This window comes from Bubalus bubalis, chromosome 3 (genome assembly GCF_019923935.1).
Source record: "Bubalus bubalis isolate 160015118507 breed Murrah chromosome 3, NDDB_SH_1, whole genome shotgun sequence".
NCBI classification, from domain to species: domain Eukaryota; kingdom Metazoa; phylum Chordata; class Mammalia; order Artiodactyla; family Bovidae; genus Bubalus; species Bubalus bubalis.
Window position 1 is genome coordinate 96,613,785 of NC_059159.1, and position 17,485 is coordinate 96,631,269.

General features: G+C 37.3%; 1 pseudogene; it reads left to right on the forward strand.

Annotated features, from left to right (window-relative positions):
• The first annotated feature begins 278 nt into the window (after positions 1-278).
• LOC102401351 lies at positions 279-2,249 on the forward strand (annotated as a pseudogene).
• Positions 2,250-17,485: the final 15,236 nt, after the last annotated feature.

Consider the following 17,485-nt stretch of genomic DNA (forward strand, 5'->3'; position numbering starts at 1 on the left):
GTATCCCTTTACCCTCAGCCACAGGAGGCCATATTGCCTTTTGATCATCTGTAGCAGCAGCAGCAGCAGCATGCTCTCTTCAGGTGGTGCAGTTGGTAAAGAATCTGCCTGCAATGCAAAAGATGCAAGAGACAGAGGTTCCATCCCACATGTTTCCATAAACCCACTCCAATATTCTTGCCTGGAGAATCCCATGGACAGAGGAGCCTGGTGGGCTATAGTCCACGGGGTCCCAAAGAGTTGGACATGATTGAGTGACAAACACTTTCACTTTCACTTTGGTGGAAGAGTGGTTTGTTCAGATTCTCATGGCCCTGCAGTATTTACATAAAAAATACTTCCTTCATCGAGCTCTGCAAGCTCAAAATGTCTTTCTAACAAGAGCAAAACATCATCAAAGAGGATGAATTAGGGATTTCCTGAGTGCTTGAGAACCATTGTGGCATGGCTGGAACACTTATTGGCATATACATGAGCCCTGAATTGTTCTCAAACAAACCCTAAAACTAGAAGTCTGATATTTGGGCTATGAGATGCTGTGTTTATGAAATGGCAATCCTGGAAACATGCTTTCAATGCAAAAGACATGAATTCTTTGGTTTATTGGATTATTGAAGGAGCTGCCACTGGTGCTGAAAGATTACAGCCCAGAGTTGATAGAATTGATAAGGACCATGCTGAGCGAAAAACCTGAAGAAAGACCTTCTGTGAGGAACATCCCTGAGACAGCCTTACATAAAGTACTAAATATCCTTGTTTTTGGAGGCCATAAAGGCAAAACCCTCCCAAAATAACATTAAAGATGGTGACTCTAAATTCAAGCCTATAGCTACAGTGCTTTCTGGAAAGATTGAATTAAGTCATGAAGTAGTTCACTCTCAATCACACTCTTCTGAGAGCTCCAAGACATACGTAATGGGTGAAGACAAATGTTTGTCCCAAGAGAAACCCATGGTCATTGGCCCCTTGAGACACCCACAAGTCTGAAAGACCATGACTACAAACCAGACAAAAACAGTACTGCAGAATCACTAGCTGTGATTTTAGGGTAAATATTAACATCTTACTTGAAGAAAGGTGAAACTCAATGGATGATAGCTAGTTCAAGAGAATCAACCAAGACACTCAGATGCCCCTAATGAGATAGAAGGTAAATGTAATATTTCTCAAGTGAAGGAGAGTCTGAATAATAACACTAAATCCAGTGTTCAACCTGAATTCCCACATGGTCCTCTGAGTATGTCACTGGAGTAATGAATGAGCCAGTGAAGCTTCTGCAGCCCCTAAACAAAGACCAAGATTTACCAAAGGACTAGAATCAAGTTGCTGGTGAATGTGTTATAGGAAAACAGAATAGAATCCACCCAGGTTTACAGCCATACAGCTCTGGTTCTAAACCTTCCCTGTCTTGACAGTAGCTGCAGAAGGAAAGAGAACCTATTGAGCCCAATGGAGAAAAGAGACAGTTCCAAGAGACCCTCCTCATCTTTCTCCTTCTCTTCCCACTGTTGGAAAATTGGATGTCATATCAACACAAAAAGATGCTGAAACCCAAAGTAGAGTGGTCACTGGATCTGTGAGTAGTTCCAGGAGCAGTGAGACAACATCATCAAAGGACCAACCATTATCCTCAAGAGAGGGAAGGCAACTAAAGCAGTTGCAAGACGAGATCTTGCCCTCAGGCCCTTCAGTGAGGAAAGCTCCTCAGAGAGACAATGTGTGAGTTTCCTTTCCTGAGCAACGCTGCAGTCAGAAGACAAGCATGGAGCAGGACCGGGGTGACCTTCCTCTTGTGGTTCCTCTGCCCTGTTGGTCTCAGATGAGTGGTCATACAAAGGAAATGAGAGACTGGTACAAATGATGACTCAGAGCTTAAATCTGGGCTCTAAAGAGAGCTGTGAAGATCTCCCAATACCAGATTCAGTGTCAGAATTTAAACTTCATAAAAAATTTTGAGATATGGTGATATTTCATGGAAAAGTTGCAGAAGAGCAGAGGAACTCCATTTTAAAGAATTATTTTCAGCCATCATGCCAGGTTCTGAAAAAATCAGAAGAATAATTGAAGCCTAGAGAGCTGATGTAATTCAGGGCCTGTGGATTCAGCTTTTAGAGCATGTGTATGATATTTTTGAAGAGGATGATGAATTGAAAAGAGAGGTACATTTGCATGAGCACATGGGTGAAAATATGTCTTACACTGTGAAAGCTCACCAGTTAATAATTTTTTAAGACAATGTGAATTTTTGAGAATTTATCTAGTCTGCCAGAATCAAACTATTTTCAAAAGTTTTTGGCTTAAACAAAAACAAACAAACCTATAACAGTGATTGGAGGCCATTCAACATTCTTATATCTTATGGGTATTTCTTTACTGGGAAAATAAAAAGGACAAAACAGAGTAATAATGAAGCAAGCTTACAAAAGAAAATAACATTTTATTTAGAATATCAGTTTACTATCTTTTCCTGTGCTATACAGTAGGACCTTATTGTTAATCTATTAGTAGTTTGTTTCTGCTAATTCCAAACTCCTAATTTATTCTCCCTTGCTCTGCACTTTACGCTTTGGTAACCATAAGTTTGTTTTTTATGTCTGTGGGTCTGTTTTATATATAATTTCATTTGTCCTTTTTTTAAAGATTATACATATAAGTGATGTCATATGATATTTGTCTTTGTCTGACTTACTTCGCTTAGTATAATAATCTCTAGCTTCTTCTATGTTGCTGCAAATGACATATTTCATTATTTTTTATAGCTCAGTAGTATTCCACTGTATAAATACACCACATCTTGTTATCCATTCACCTGCTGATGGATGCTTAGATTGCTTCTCTATCTTTGCTACTATAAAGAGCTCTGCAGTGAACACTGGGGTGCATGTATGTTTTCAAATTATGATTTTCTCCAGATGTTTGTATACCTTGATTGAAACAAGATTGATAGAGAAAATAAAAATAAGGAAGTTACTTCTAGTTTTAGTATCTTATAGTGCAAATAGAACAAACATTAGAATGACTAGAAAAGCAAGGTATAATGTTAACCACTGTTTTCCAGTCATAAATCCAAATGGTTGATTGAAAAGCTTTCTTTTACATCCTCTTCACTGAAAACTTTTCACTCAAAACTGACCATATGGATTTCTGTTCTAAAGATTTTATATATATATATATATATATATATATATATATATATATATATTCTATATATATTCAGGGAGCAGAAGTTTCCCAAGTGTGAATATTAGAGATGTGATGTCCTTGAGCTTCTTAGGCACAGATTTATTAGTAAGAGGATCTATTCACCTTGTGCAGTGTGGCACAGAGAAGCAGAGTTTTATTACATATGATATTAGTTTTAGGTTTATAGAAAAGTTGCAAACATAGTACAAAGAGTTCTATATACCCCACATTCAATGCCCCCTACTATTACTATCTTCCTTAACTATAGTACTTTTATTAAAACTAATAAAGCAAAATGTACAAAAAATGATATACATCTGACTGTAACAGAAGACTAAATCAGAGTAGTACCAGTGGTCAGTGGTATTAATAGTATAAATAGTGATAACCAGATGATATAAGAATAAAAAGTAAAAGTTTCAAGTATGGTTGGAACCCAGGCCTCCAAAATTGTCATCAAAATTCACCACCCGCCCCCAGTTGGTTTTTTCCCCCCTTTGGAGCAAAAGAGGACCCTGCGTTCCCTTTGTTAGCATAATTCAGACAGAAATTCCCAACATAGAGGAAATGTATGTGCAAGATCTTCAGGCACATATCTATATTCTTAATAAGCCTGATAAATAATGTTTCTAACAGATTTTTAGATTGATACTTATTGGACTGACTCAGGTCATGTGACCCTTCCTGAATCAATCACCATAAGAAACTGAACACATGTATTGGCCAGACTAGCATCAACATCCCAACCTTGGTCAAGAATATGGTTATCTTTCCAAAATGACTTAATCTAGTTATAGGACAGGGTTTCTTAGAAGTAAATTATGTTGCTGATAGGAGAAATAAGACATACTACACACCAAAAAGGCAAAACCATCTTATCTGCACTATAATGTGCATATGAATAGGTGTCTTAATCTTGAAAGCGTCTCTAAGGATACTAGTTTACAATCAGTTCTAGTCTAAATTGCAGCGATAAAAAGCTGTGGCTATGTCTTTCTCTGGTAAGAGAAGATAACTTCTTTCGTATTGTTTATATTATAAGTTAGTTATCTCTATTTTTAAATTAAAATAGGAAAACATATTCAGGATCAATATTTTACTGATATTTCTCTCACATCTTCATGACATAAAAAAACCCAGATACCTCTAAAATCATCTTTTCTGATACTCTATATATTTGGTGCTTTATAAGGAGAGTCCCTTGGACTGCAAGGAGATCCAACCAGTCCATTCTGAAGGAGATCAGCCCTGGGATTTCTTTGGAAGGAATGATGCTAAAGCTGAAACTCCAGTACTTTGGCCACCTCATGCGAAGAGTTGACTCATTGGAAAAGACTCTGATGCTGGGAGGGATTGGGGGCAGGAGGAGAAGGGGATGACAGAGGATGAGATGGCTGGATGGCATCACCGACTCAATGCACATGAGTCTAAGTGAACTCCGGAAGTTGGTGATGGACAGGGAGGCCTGGCGTGCTGCAATTCATGGGGTTGCAAAGAGTCAGACACGACTGAGTGACTGAACTGAACTGAAGGAGGTTGAATAATAGCTAGAATATTTCAAGTTTTTATTTAGATTGCAAAAAGTTTCCTACATGAAAATAGAAATAACAATTAATACACTGCTGTTTGGTCTAAGAGCTGTGAAAAATGTTTACAAATAAGACTTCTTATAATTCATAGAGCAACCAGTTAATGTTATACAATTATTAGTTCCATACTGTAGAGGAAGCAACTGAGTCAAAGGGACAAAGTAAATTTTAAAAGGTCTCAAAGCTAGTAAGTAGATTTATCAGATGCCATTTAAGTTTCCTTTCATAGCTTCTTTGCTTCACCTATTCCAGAGGCCTTTGACTTCCTGGGCCATAACCACAGAGATCTCCTTTGTGTGATTTCTGACCAAATTCAGATGACTACAGCAACATGATTCCTTTCTTCATGGAACATATGCAGAACTTTTGTCCTTTGCCCATATCCTTGTTGACACTGAGGCAAAGGATACCATGGGATCATTTGGTGCCTACACCTAAGCAGCCTGGAAATGGGAAGAGATTATAACCTTGAAGGTGAGTCTTTGACCAACAGGAAATAGCTGAAAGAAGAGAATAAGTTTTTCTCCAGTCCTCTGCCATGCATAGCCTGTCCTGAGAAGCAGTCATTGATAAGTCTTCTTGTGAGGTACTTCAATAAGATCAAGCATTCAATCACACAATATCATGTAGTGGTCAGCTTGGGAATGCACCACTTATCAGCTTTCCCTGTTTCTCTGTCTTACTTCCCTTTGCTCTCACCTTTGCTCCCTAGGATCATATTCTTGAATACAATCTTAACACGTAAGCCTTTGTTTCAGGCTCTGTTTCTAAAAAACTTAGTCTAAAACAGTTGGTATCAGAAATGGCCCCAGAAAGTGGACCCTTAGGGAAATAAATTGAAAACTGCATTACTGACCATTCTCACAGCAATAAGAGTCCCATTGCTAGTGCTGAGAGGGATGGTGATTAGCTCAGGAATGCCATGACATCACGATTACTAAGGCTTTCCCTTGTGGTTAATTGGGATAAGGTGCAGGTGGAAGATAAGACTTTAGGATGTGCAGTGGCTGTATTGCTTGTATGATATGGGGACAATGATAATTATAGGGACTGTGGATTGGGCTGGCTTTTGTTAATGATATTGGAAGCTTTGAAAGAGAAAATGATAGGCTTAGAACAGCCAGTTGCCAACTTGAGGCACTCTGTGAAAGCCAGAGGGCCTCCATGGCTTCATTTATGCAGACTCTTAATATCTCTGAGTACAGGGCACTCTGCAGAAAGTCAGTCCCCAGATTTAATTTTAAGTGTGACAGAGCTACAAAGGAGACTGAATATGTTGCCTTAAGAGATCTCATCTATTTAGTTCAGGACTTTGGTTGAAAAGAGCAAAATTTTGAGAATTGGATTGGGGCCATTTGTGTGGACTGACTGAGCATCTTAAACTCTGTATTCCCCTAAATAAGGCAGAAACAGTTCTTTTCCTGTAACAGAAGAGAGTGTTTTTTTTCCAGCTTGAAGCCCAGGCACCTCATGGAGGCAAATGCCTCTCCCAGTATTGCTTGTGTTCCTCAGGAGCTGTCCCAGCAACATTTATTCTTTCCAGGCTTATTACAAAGCATAAAATTTCAGTATTTCCCCCCAAAGAAAGTTATTTAATTAAAAATTGGAATTGTAGTACCTCATTTATGGGTATAGAGTAGGAACTGGGGAATAATTGTGTAGTGAGTGTTTAAAGTGTTAGAGCAGGGTAAAAGAATATAAGGCTCGACAGGCATCTTAGATTGACTTCCCTGGAAAACAGACTCTGAGATGGAGATTTGCATGTGAGAGATCTTTTGAGGACTAGTCTTGGAAGTATCACTTAGAAAGGGTGAAGAGAGCAGGGTTGGGTAAAGGGAGAAGCTAACTGCTGTGTTGCACTTAAAGAAGTGCCACATGTTGCTCTGGAGTTGAGTGACCATCAAAGTTGTCTGGAGTTGAATCAAGGGAAAAGACCTTTGAATTTCTTCACAGACCACTCATTTGATGTGGGCTGACCCCTCAAGGGAGAGGAATTTGTTTGAGGTAACTCCCTGTGGCTGTGGGCAGCTCTCAGAAACAGATGCAGCTGCAAGGCATCAACCAAGACTGCCAAAGCTGGAAAAATCATACCTCAGTCCTGAGTGGAGAACTGGGCAGTGCACCAAAGCAAACAATATAATAAATGAGAATTTATTGAATTTGAAGCACTCACTCGTAAATTGAAAGTAAATATTCTGTCAAGAAGTAGAGTCAGTCCTCATAATCTGCAGAGATAATTCTTCAAAGCTTGGACACAATTATAATCTACAGAAAATGAGGTGAGGACTTCAGTACTGTGCTGCCAAAATATTTGAATATTTGGGAAGTGGCAAAGTTTAGAATACACTTGGATGTGCAACTTAAGGATGCACTATCAAACTGCTTTCTTAAAGTATTCCCAGGGACCATTTCCTTCATGGAAGCTATGTGGAATAATGTACTGGCAGGCTGTGAAAAAGGAACCAACATCCTCAAGAAATGTGATGTTCCCTGTCCATGTAGGGTTTGAAGGACAGTGGGAAATATTGCCATGAAACTGTGCTTTCCAGGACACGTAGAAATAATAGGATGCTGGAGTGGAAGAATATAAGTGATAGTGTTTAATAATCAGAGACAGATAGATTTAATTACTCTAATAGGTAATATTGCTAGAGTTGAAATCAAGGTGTCTTGATACACAGGTATTTGTGATGATGGCAAATAAATCTTGCTATCCTTGAGGAAAGTTAGATGATAAGCAGAATAGTGTGTTATGTGAACTATATAATAAATGAAATAAATAAAATGAGATCTTGTGAACTGGTGTCTTACATCAACCATCAAAACGGAGTACTGGGATTCCTCACAAAAACTCCAGACTTAAGTCATTCACAGACCTAGAAGTCATTGATTGAAGGGAAGTCTACATCTCTTTGAGAATGGACTGTGTAAAATCCCTGCCAGTAAGTTAGGTAAATATTCCCCATATCTTTTCCAGAAGGGACTTGCTTAATACTAGGAAAACAATATTTGGGGCAAGAAGAATGACAATATTTTAAGGACTATTAGATAAGGATATAAACTAAGATTGATGATAGAGGAACTGAAATATCAGGAGTGGATGATCGGGAGCTCAGGTTGTCTGACTGTCTCACAGTTCAATGATTCTAACATTTCCACACAACTACTCTACAGTTATTTCTATGGTACACAAGCAGATAATTAAGTGTGGCATACTAACCTGGAAGAATCCTCATATGGATCTATACTCTGTGGAGTACAAGCCATTGTAGTTTTAAAAAAAGCCAAGAAAAAAACCTCCTGTATCTTGGAGGCTATATAAGAAACGATGCTATATTGCAGGAGGAATTACAATGATAAGCACCACCATCAAATACTGAAACAATGCAGGGATACTGGTTCATGTGATATCCCCATTCAATTCACCTACTGAGCTGCTAAAACAAACAAAAAAAAAGAGTCAATAGAAAAATAATTCTGATTTGTAGATGACTATGAAAAATTAGAAATACCAAGGGAACAGTTCATGCAAAATGGGCTCAATAAAGGACAGAAATGTTAGGGACCTAACAGAAGGAGAAGACACTAAGAAGAGGTGGCAAGGATACACAGAAGAACTGTACAAAAAAGATCTTCACCACCCAGATAATCACGATGATGTGATCACTACCCTAGAGCCTGACATCCTGGAATGTGAAGTCCAGTGGGCCTTAAGAAGCAGCACTATGAACAAACCTAGTGGAGGTGATGGAATTCCAGTTGAGCTATTTCAAATCCTGAAAGATGATACTGTGAGAAGTGCTGTACTCAATACGCCAGCAAATTTGGAAAACTCAGCAGTGGCCACAAGACTGCAAAAGGTCAGTTTTCATTAAAATCCCAAAGAAAGGCAATGCCAAAGAATGCTCAAACTACCACACAATTGCACTCATCCGATGGCATCCCACTCCAGTACTCTTGCCTGGAAAATCACGTGGATGGAGGAGCCTGGTGGGCTGCAGTCCATAGGGTCATGAAGAATCAGACATGACAGAGCAACTTCACTTTCATTTTTCACTTTCATGCATTAGAGAAGGAAATGGCAACCCACTCCAGTGTTCTTGCCTGGAGAATCCCAAGGACGGGGGCAGCCTGCTGGGCTGCCATCTATGGGGTCACACAGAGTTGGACACGACTGAAGCGACTTAGCAGCAGCAACACCACATGCTAGTAAACTGATGCTTAAAGTTCTCCAAGCCAGGCTTCAGCAATACGTGAACCATGAACTTCCAGATGTTCAAGCTGGTTTTAGAAAAGGCAGAGGAACCAGAGACCAAACTGCCAACATCTGCTGGATCATGGAAAAAGCAAGAGAGTTCCAGAAAAACATCTATTTCTGCTTTATTGACTATGCCAAAGCCTTTGACTGTGTGGATCACAATAAACTGTGGAAAATTCTGAAATAGATGGGAATACCAGACCACCTGACCTGCCTTTTGAGAAACCTGTACGCAGGTCAGGAAGCAACAGTTAGAACTGGACATGGAACAACAGACTGGTTCCAAAGAGGAAAAGGAGTACGTCAAGGCTGTATATTGTCACCCTGCTTATTGAACTTATATGTAGAGTACATCATGAGAAATGCTGGGCTGGAAGAAGCACAAGCTGGAATCAAGATTGCCGGGAGAAATATCAATCACCTCAGCTATGCAGATGACACCACCCTTATGGCAGACAGTGAAGAGGAACTAAAGAGCCTTTTGATGAAAGTGAAAAAGGAGAGTGAAAAAGTTGGCTTAAAGCTCAACATTCAGAAAATGAAGATCATGGCATCTGGTTCCATCACTTCGTGGCAAATAGATGGGGAAACAGTGGAAACAGTGGCTGACTTTGTTTTCTGGGCTCCAAAATCACTGCAGATGGTGATTGCTGCCATGAAATTAAAAGATGCTTTCTCCTTGGAAGGAAGGTTATGACCAGCCTAGACAGCATATTAAAAACACGAGACATTACTTTGTCAACAAAGGTCCATCTGGGCAAGGCTATGGTTTTTCCAGTGGTCATGTATGGATGTGAGAGTTGGACTATAAAGAAAGCTGAGCACTGAAGAATTGATGCTTTTGAACTGTGGTGTTGGAAAAGACTCTTGAGAGTCCCTTGGACCGCAAGGAGATCCAACCAGTCCATCCTAAAGGAGATCAGTCCTGGTTGTTCATTGGAAGGACTGATGTTGAAGCTGAAGCTCCAGTAGTTTGGCCACCTGATGCGAAGAGGTGACTCATTGGAAAAGACCCTGATGCTGGGAAAGATTGATGGTAGGAGGAGAAGGGGATTGCAGAGGATAAGATGCTTGGATGGTGTCACCAACTCCATGGACATGGGTTTGGGTGGGCTCTGGGAGTTGGTGATGGACAGGTATACTTGGCATCCTGCAGTTCATGGGGTCACAGGGAGTTGGATACAAGTGAGTGACTGAACTGAACTGAACTGAACTGATGGACTGACTATGTTAGATTTACCCAGGATGTAGCCCTAACTGCAACTACTGTGATGTGATATTTTTATTGATGCAATACCATACACTTGTCACACAGGAGTTTGTTTGGAGATTGCATTCTCCTTGATTTCTGACAATAAGAAGAAGCAAAAGCAGTTTGTCATCACATAGTAAGGGCATGGTATACATTCACTGATTGCCCCAAGAGTGTGTTAATGCTCATGCTCATGTTCATGACACACTCTGCAGAAAACTAATCCTCTTGCTATTCTGCAGAACATCAAGCTGGTCTACTATAATGATGTATCAAGGTAATTGAACTCAATGATGTGGAACTAACAAGTGTTCTATATGCCCTAGGAAGACTCCAGAGTGCCAGAGGTTGAAAGAAAACTTGTTGAAGATTTTAACGGGAGCCTGCCATGGTGCCATCTGCATATCTGAAGTTGCTGATATTTCTTTCAATAATCTTAATTCCAGCTTGAGCTTCATCCAGCCTGGCATTTCACATTATGTACTCTGCAGATAAGTTAAATAATCAGGGTAACAATATACAGTCTTGACATACTCCTTTCCCAATTTGAAATGAATCTGTTCCGTGTCTGGTTCTAACTGTTGTTTCTTGACCTGAATACAGGTTTCTCAGGAATCAGGTAAGGTGGTCTGGTATTCCCATCTCTAAGTTTTCCACAGGTTGTTGTGATCCACACAGTCTAAAGGTTTAACAGTCAATAAAGCAGAAGCAGATGTTTTTCCTGGAATTCTTGCTTTTTTTATGATCCAATGATTGTTGTCAATTTGCTCTCTGGTTCCTCTGCCTTTTCTAAATCTAGCTTGTACATCTGAAAGTTCTTGGTTCATGTACTGTTGAAGCCCAGGTGGATTTTGAGCATTACCTTGCTAGCATGTGAAAGGAAAGCAATTCTCTGATAGTTTGAACATTCTTTGGAATTGCCCTTCTTTGGGATTGGAATGAAAACTGACATTTTCCAGTCTTGTGGAAATTGCTTAGGTTTCTAAATTTGCTAACATATAGAATTCAGCATTTTACAGCATCATCTTTTAGGATTTGAAGCTCAGCTGGACTTCCATCATCTCCACTAGCTTTGTTCCTAGTCATGCTTCCTAAGGCCGACTTGACTTCACACTCCAGGACATATGGCTCTAGGTGAATGACCACACCATTGTGGTCTTCCAGGTCATTAAGATCTTTTCAGTACAGTTCTTCTGTATATTCTTACCACCTCTTCATAATATCTTCTGCTTCTGTTAGGTCCATACTGTTTCTGTCATTTATTGTGCCCATCTTTGTATGAAATGTTTCCTTCGTATAATTTTCCTGAAGAGATCTCTAGTCTTTCCCATTCTATTGTTTTGAATAGAATAGTTATGACTCTGAAAAAATGATGTTTTTGGTAGTGCTACAAGTGAGAAGGAAATGGCAACCCACTCCAGTATTCTTGCCTGGAGAATCCCATGGACAGAGGAACCTGGTGGGCTACAGGCCATGGGGTCGCAAAGAGTCAGACACAACTGAGTGACTTCACACACACACACACACACACACACAAGTGAGAAACTATTCTGTAGTGAATGAAGACTCTGGTGCATCCTGCTTTGACCCAGAGATGTCAGAGTGCTAAATGTATCTGGCATAGTTAAGATGTTACACTGAATCTCTGACATGCCCCAGCAGGAAAAATAACATGTAGACACCTATGCTATAGAACAAGGTCAAGGTCTCCACAACTGAGAAACTATCATTGAAAACATTAATTCCTAATATATTACAAGGCCATAACAGCAAGGTGTCCTGACTATTGTACACCAAATGCTTATGTAACAACATCTATTTATCCTAACTTGGATATTATTAGATAGGCTCAGTTGTAAGTTTGAGTGTGTAAAGTAGTAACCCATTGTATGATGGACTTGGTATATGGGATCTGAGCTGAGCAGATGTAGAAATCATGAGAATATTAGAACTGATGGCCAGAAATCCCTTGTCTTTACTATCATCTTACCTCTATTTCATTCACATTTCTCCCTCAGGGTTAGGGTTAGCCTTCTGGTAGTATTTCCTGTGAACAACTGATGTAGAATAAATATAAAATCAAGCATGCTTCACAGATAAATTGACTTAAAGGAAATGTTGTCTTTAAGTGAGATTCTGTGACTAACTGGACTTACATGTCACAACTATGGAGGTATCATGTTGTATTAAGTACCTGGATATCGGGGTGAGAATTAGTAGATTTGAGAACTGGTCAGTCAGATAGATACTTCTTACATGTTACTGCAGATCATCTCAACCTCATTATCTCTGGAACCGTTGACTGTTCCAGACTAAGCCATTATTGTGATAACCTATTCTGTGTAGATTTTGAAAAGAGTCATCAGGTACAGTCCAACAGTGGCTCCTTTTATAGATGTTCTGAAAACCATTGATCTCCTATTTTGGAGCTCTTCTATTCTCTGATGAGTGAGATACTGTTGGTCTGTTCAGGGCCTCCATGCAAGCAACCCAGAAACAAAAGCTAAATCACAGTCAACTTAATCATTAAGAGACTACAGCCAAAGTTAAAATTTCAAATTCCAGAAATAAGTATCTTGAGAAAAGTTTGTTTATCTTTTGGAAGTTTATCTCGTAAGTTTGAAGACCAGCTTAGTAACACATTCTTATATTTACTCTCCCTCTTTTTTTGATTCATTCTCTTTTCCTTTTACTTCTGTTTTTTAGTAAAATAGATATGCTGAAATCTTTGCTTCAGGCTGTGCTGTCTAGGTAACCCAGACTAAAATAGAAAAGATGGGGGTTGAGCACAGGAAATGAAACTTTTAACCTGCTCTTAACCAAGACTATCCATGAATACTTCAAGTGCCAATAACCTCCCCTTCATTTGTCCCTGTGTTTAAATAATCTAAATAAATATTCTACTGTTTTCCCTACTATGTTATATATTTTTTTTTTCTCAAGAATCTTTATGTCTTTGAGACTTAGATACTGCAGTCTTTAAGATCAGCCTGTCATTTGCTAATTAAATGCTACTCATCAATTCTCTGAGGTAATTTTGTTGTGTACAATATAGTCCTTTAAGAAGTAAAATGAAACCACCGTATATATTCTACTTAAGATTAATTGCAACTATAGTACCTCAGCAAAACATGTAAACTTAGTTCATTGTCAGATAGTAGTAGTAATAACATAAGAATATCCTTTAGGATGTTAAAATATTTGTAAAATATTTTTGTAATAAACATAGTTTCTAAACCTTTAGAGGAGAAAGAAGAGTAAAGTTAATATAAGAAAAACTTAATGTGTATATAACCTTAAGTTAAACATATCAATGGCCAAGAGGGGAAAAGGTGAGCTGTCTTAAAACATCTTTTAATAAAATACATTAATGAAGGATGTTTAAAAATGAGCATCTGTTATAACACCAAACATTTCTCACATGTTTATTTTGCAAGTTTGTACCAAACCAAGTGCTAAAATTATTTTTGGTACATTAGAATAAAAATACACGCACCCACATAAACACACAAAGAAAGATAATAAAAGACAAAAGCCCAACAGTTAGTTCTAAGCTTCCTAGTGATCAGAACAAAATAGAAAAATGCATTTCTTGTCTCCTGTCAAAAAAGCTAACAGAAAAGAGAAAATCTATCATTTTTCTTCTGCATACCATATGCTTATTACAGAATGTGTGTGTGTGTGTATTAGTCATTCAGTCATGTCCAACTCTTTGTGACCCTATGGACTGTAGCCCGCCAGGTTCCTCTGTCCATTGGATTTCCCAGGCAAGGATACTGGAGTAGGTAGCCACTTCCTTCTCTTGAGGATTTTCCTGACCCAGGGATTCAACCAGTGTCTCCTGCAATGCAGGTAGATTCTTTACCACTGAGCCACCAGGGAAGCCCAGTCAAAATTATCAGAAGGTTTTCTTTACTCTATCTTAAATCATTATTACTTAAAATGTATATCCTGTTGCTGGCAGTGACCTCTGGTGTCAAGTTTTACAGAATACATAGAAAAGAGAGGACTGCAGAAGAGGAAAGGGATCAGTTCTGTTTCTATATTCTTTGATTCTCTTTCTATGATTTTTTATTTGCTTATTTAATTTTATTAGAGAGAATGAGAATGTTTTATTCTTTGAATGGACTCAGCAGTGTAGTAAGTGTAGCTTGTTCTTTTTGGCTAGGTAGATATTGACTTAAACCTTCAGATGTTTAATAGTTAGGAGACGTTTGTCATATCATTTTCTTTCTCTCTGTGCCTCAACTTTTTTGAGTATAGAAATAAAATAAGACTATCTATTTAAGTATAAACACATACCAAGTATATTGCTTTGCCTCACTCTCCTTGTAATTCCAAAATCTATAACAACTCACTGAAAGTCACCTGCTCAGAAATCAAGGTCACTACCACCTCATTAGAATATTAGAACTTGTATTAGAATGTACAGGAGATTAACAAGTAGGTAAAGGAGAAATAAAATATTTTTGGATCAATGAGTACAGTTTCAAAAGTACTACCAGTTATTCTTTTTAAGATTTTCAATGTTTTTATAGTGCTGAAAACAACCAGAAATTATTTTTCTAGATTACTCCTCTTGCAGTGATTTATTGCAAGACCGATTCGGGTACAGGGTGATCCATTGTTTTTTAACCTCTTCTGTATCCATATGTCTATTAATTTGAACTAGAATTTTGACCACCTATTGCATTATGATGAAGTTCTGTGTGACATGAGAATCATCTCTAATATTGCATTTGCATGATTTATAGGCCAGATTTCAGACGTATTTGCTTCTTTTCTATACAACACTATTTTTTTTTCTTAAATTTTTGTGCTTTCCTTCCTAAGAATTTGAGAAAAAATTGCTGATCACTAATGCCTACCACAGTACAGTAGAAATCAGAATAGAAATCAGACAGAGTACAGAATAGAAATCTGACAAACCTGTGTCCAAATCCCAGTTGCAGCACACACTGACTCTGAGAGCTGGACAAATTACAAAACACCTATAAACCTAAAGTTTTCTACTACTCCAATGAGACTGACAGTAGCTGCCATGCTTGGTCGTTATAACCCTGAGATATAAAGCATCCGACACATAGTAAGTACTCAACAACCAATAATGCTATTATTAAATGATTCTAAATGGTAATGAATAAATCAATAAATGATGCAAGCATTGTGCATCTTTTTTGGTCATTATTCTTTTTTTCTCCACCATTCACCATAAGTGACCTATTTCTAAAGAAAATAAAGTACTGTTAGCAACCAGGATACAATTTTACACCACTGATTTCTTCCTTGTTTATTCTTTTGCATACACAACACTTTGATTTGACCTTGTACTAACCTACAGTGCTATCTTTCTCTCTCCACACATGCACTTTAAACCCTAGGAAGCTAAATGAAATTTTAAAAAGTTAAAAAGGAAGCCATGAAGTGGAGATAACTGAGTAAAGACCGAATACAAGGGGTTTAGCTCATTTGAAAGTGTAGGTATCTAATAACCAAGACACACATATTCTATTTCATACTTTAAATTTTATTAATTTCTGTCTACTTTCTCTACAGTAATTTCTACAAGAAAGCTTTATAATTCAATTAATATATGAGAAGAATAATGAGCAAAGTAGATTAAAGACATAAGGCAGTTGTTGTTTTATCAGATTTCTCTACGGAGAAATTGATTGTAATCTGAGTTTCATTAAACTGAATTGTGTGATGGATTTGGAAAATATTTTTTAAAATCTAATAGATTATTATAGGATGTTTGGTTTAATTGCTTCTAGATTATGCCAAACCTAACAAAGCTTGCTTTTTTTTTTTTAACTGATTTTACTACAAGCAGTTGTGCTCTTAAAAACATGACCAAGACAATAGCCATTATAAAACATTTAAAAAGACACCAAGGAATTTCTTTCAACAGTTAGAAGATGCTTCTCTCCCTATTTCCATTAACCTTGTTTCCATTACTTTTCTGTACATTAATAAACATTTTCTAAATATCAATATATTGTCATCCTGCCTTACCACATTTTGCTAATTTTCTAAAACTGAAGGTTTTTTTTTTAGGTACAAGGGTATGAAAGTCATAGCACTTTTTTTAAATTGCTACTTTTCTTTGTTATTAGATAATATTTCAAGTATAATTGATAGTGAGTTATTATATTATTTAACATTTTAATTATGCTAGTATATGGCCACCTTCTAGAATTTCAAAGTACAAGAGTAACTTTTACATGACCACTGACATTGGACCAACAGAAGAATTTAAAATCTTATTAAATTTTATATATATAACCCTTAAATTCTTATATTTTATATTAACTTTTACTAGTTATACTGCAAAGCAGTAATTCTAGCAACTATCTTGAACTGTCATAGAATTTATGAGAGCATTACTATTTCTCATTGAAGATCCTTTTAGATGGCAATCAGTATTGGTATTCAGAATGCTGGCTTATTTGGGAGACAGTTTGCAGAGAGAATTCCAATAGCTGAATTTTGCTTTTAGCTTCTTCCAGGAATTGGATTCTGAGAATTGCAGAAAAGATTTAAGTAAGAATATAGTATAAATCCTTTGACCTGAAACTAATGCTTACTCTCAATGGTTCAATTGAAGATTCACCTAATTTACAGTATCAGGAAATATCTGGGTAACTTGGATTTTTGGTTGAATAGTCACTAATTGAGGTTGCTTGCCAGAGAATGAGACAAGTTTATGAAAAAGTGAAATACATGTTTTATATTCTTACGGGTTTATTTTCAACATCTAGCTGTGCCATCAGTCTTTAATATAATTCTCTCTATGTTAATAAATGTGAATTCATCTCATAAGGCCTCCTATATTATTTAAATGTTTTATGTTCCTTTGATAATATACTATCTGAAGTCTAAAATAGATATCTAACTTGATTTTTAAATGTAAATTTTTGAACATAAAGAAAGTGGAGGTAAATGTCATGACTTTTTAAGAACTTTTAAAATTACACATCTTTAAGATTATAATTGTTCAGTTTAATGTAATAAAATGGTGAGGTGTTGATTTTTCTTTTTTTTCCTAAACGCTACAGAAAATAATTAAGTCATGACATCCAGGTTTGGCAACTCTTCTCCTAAATATTCATCTGTACATACTATCCATGTAAAGTTATGGTTATTTTTAGAAATTTCAAATCTTTCTAGTAAGAAATATTCAGAATTTGAGATGCTGAACTT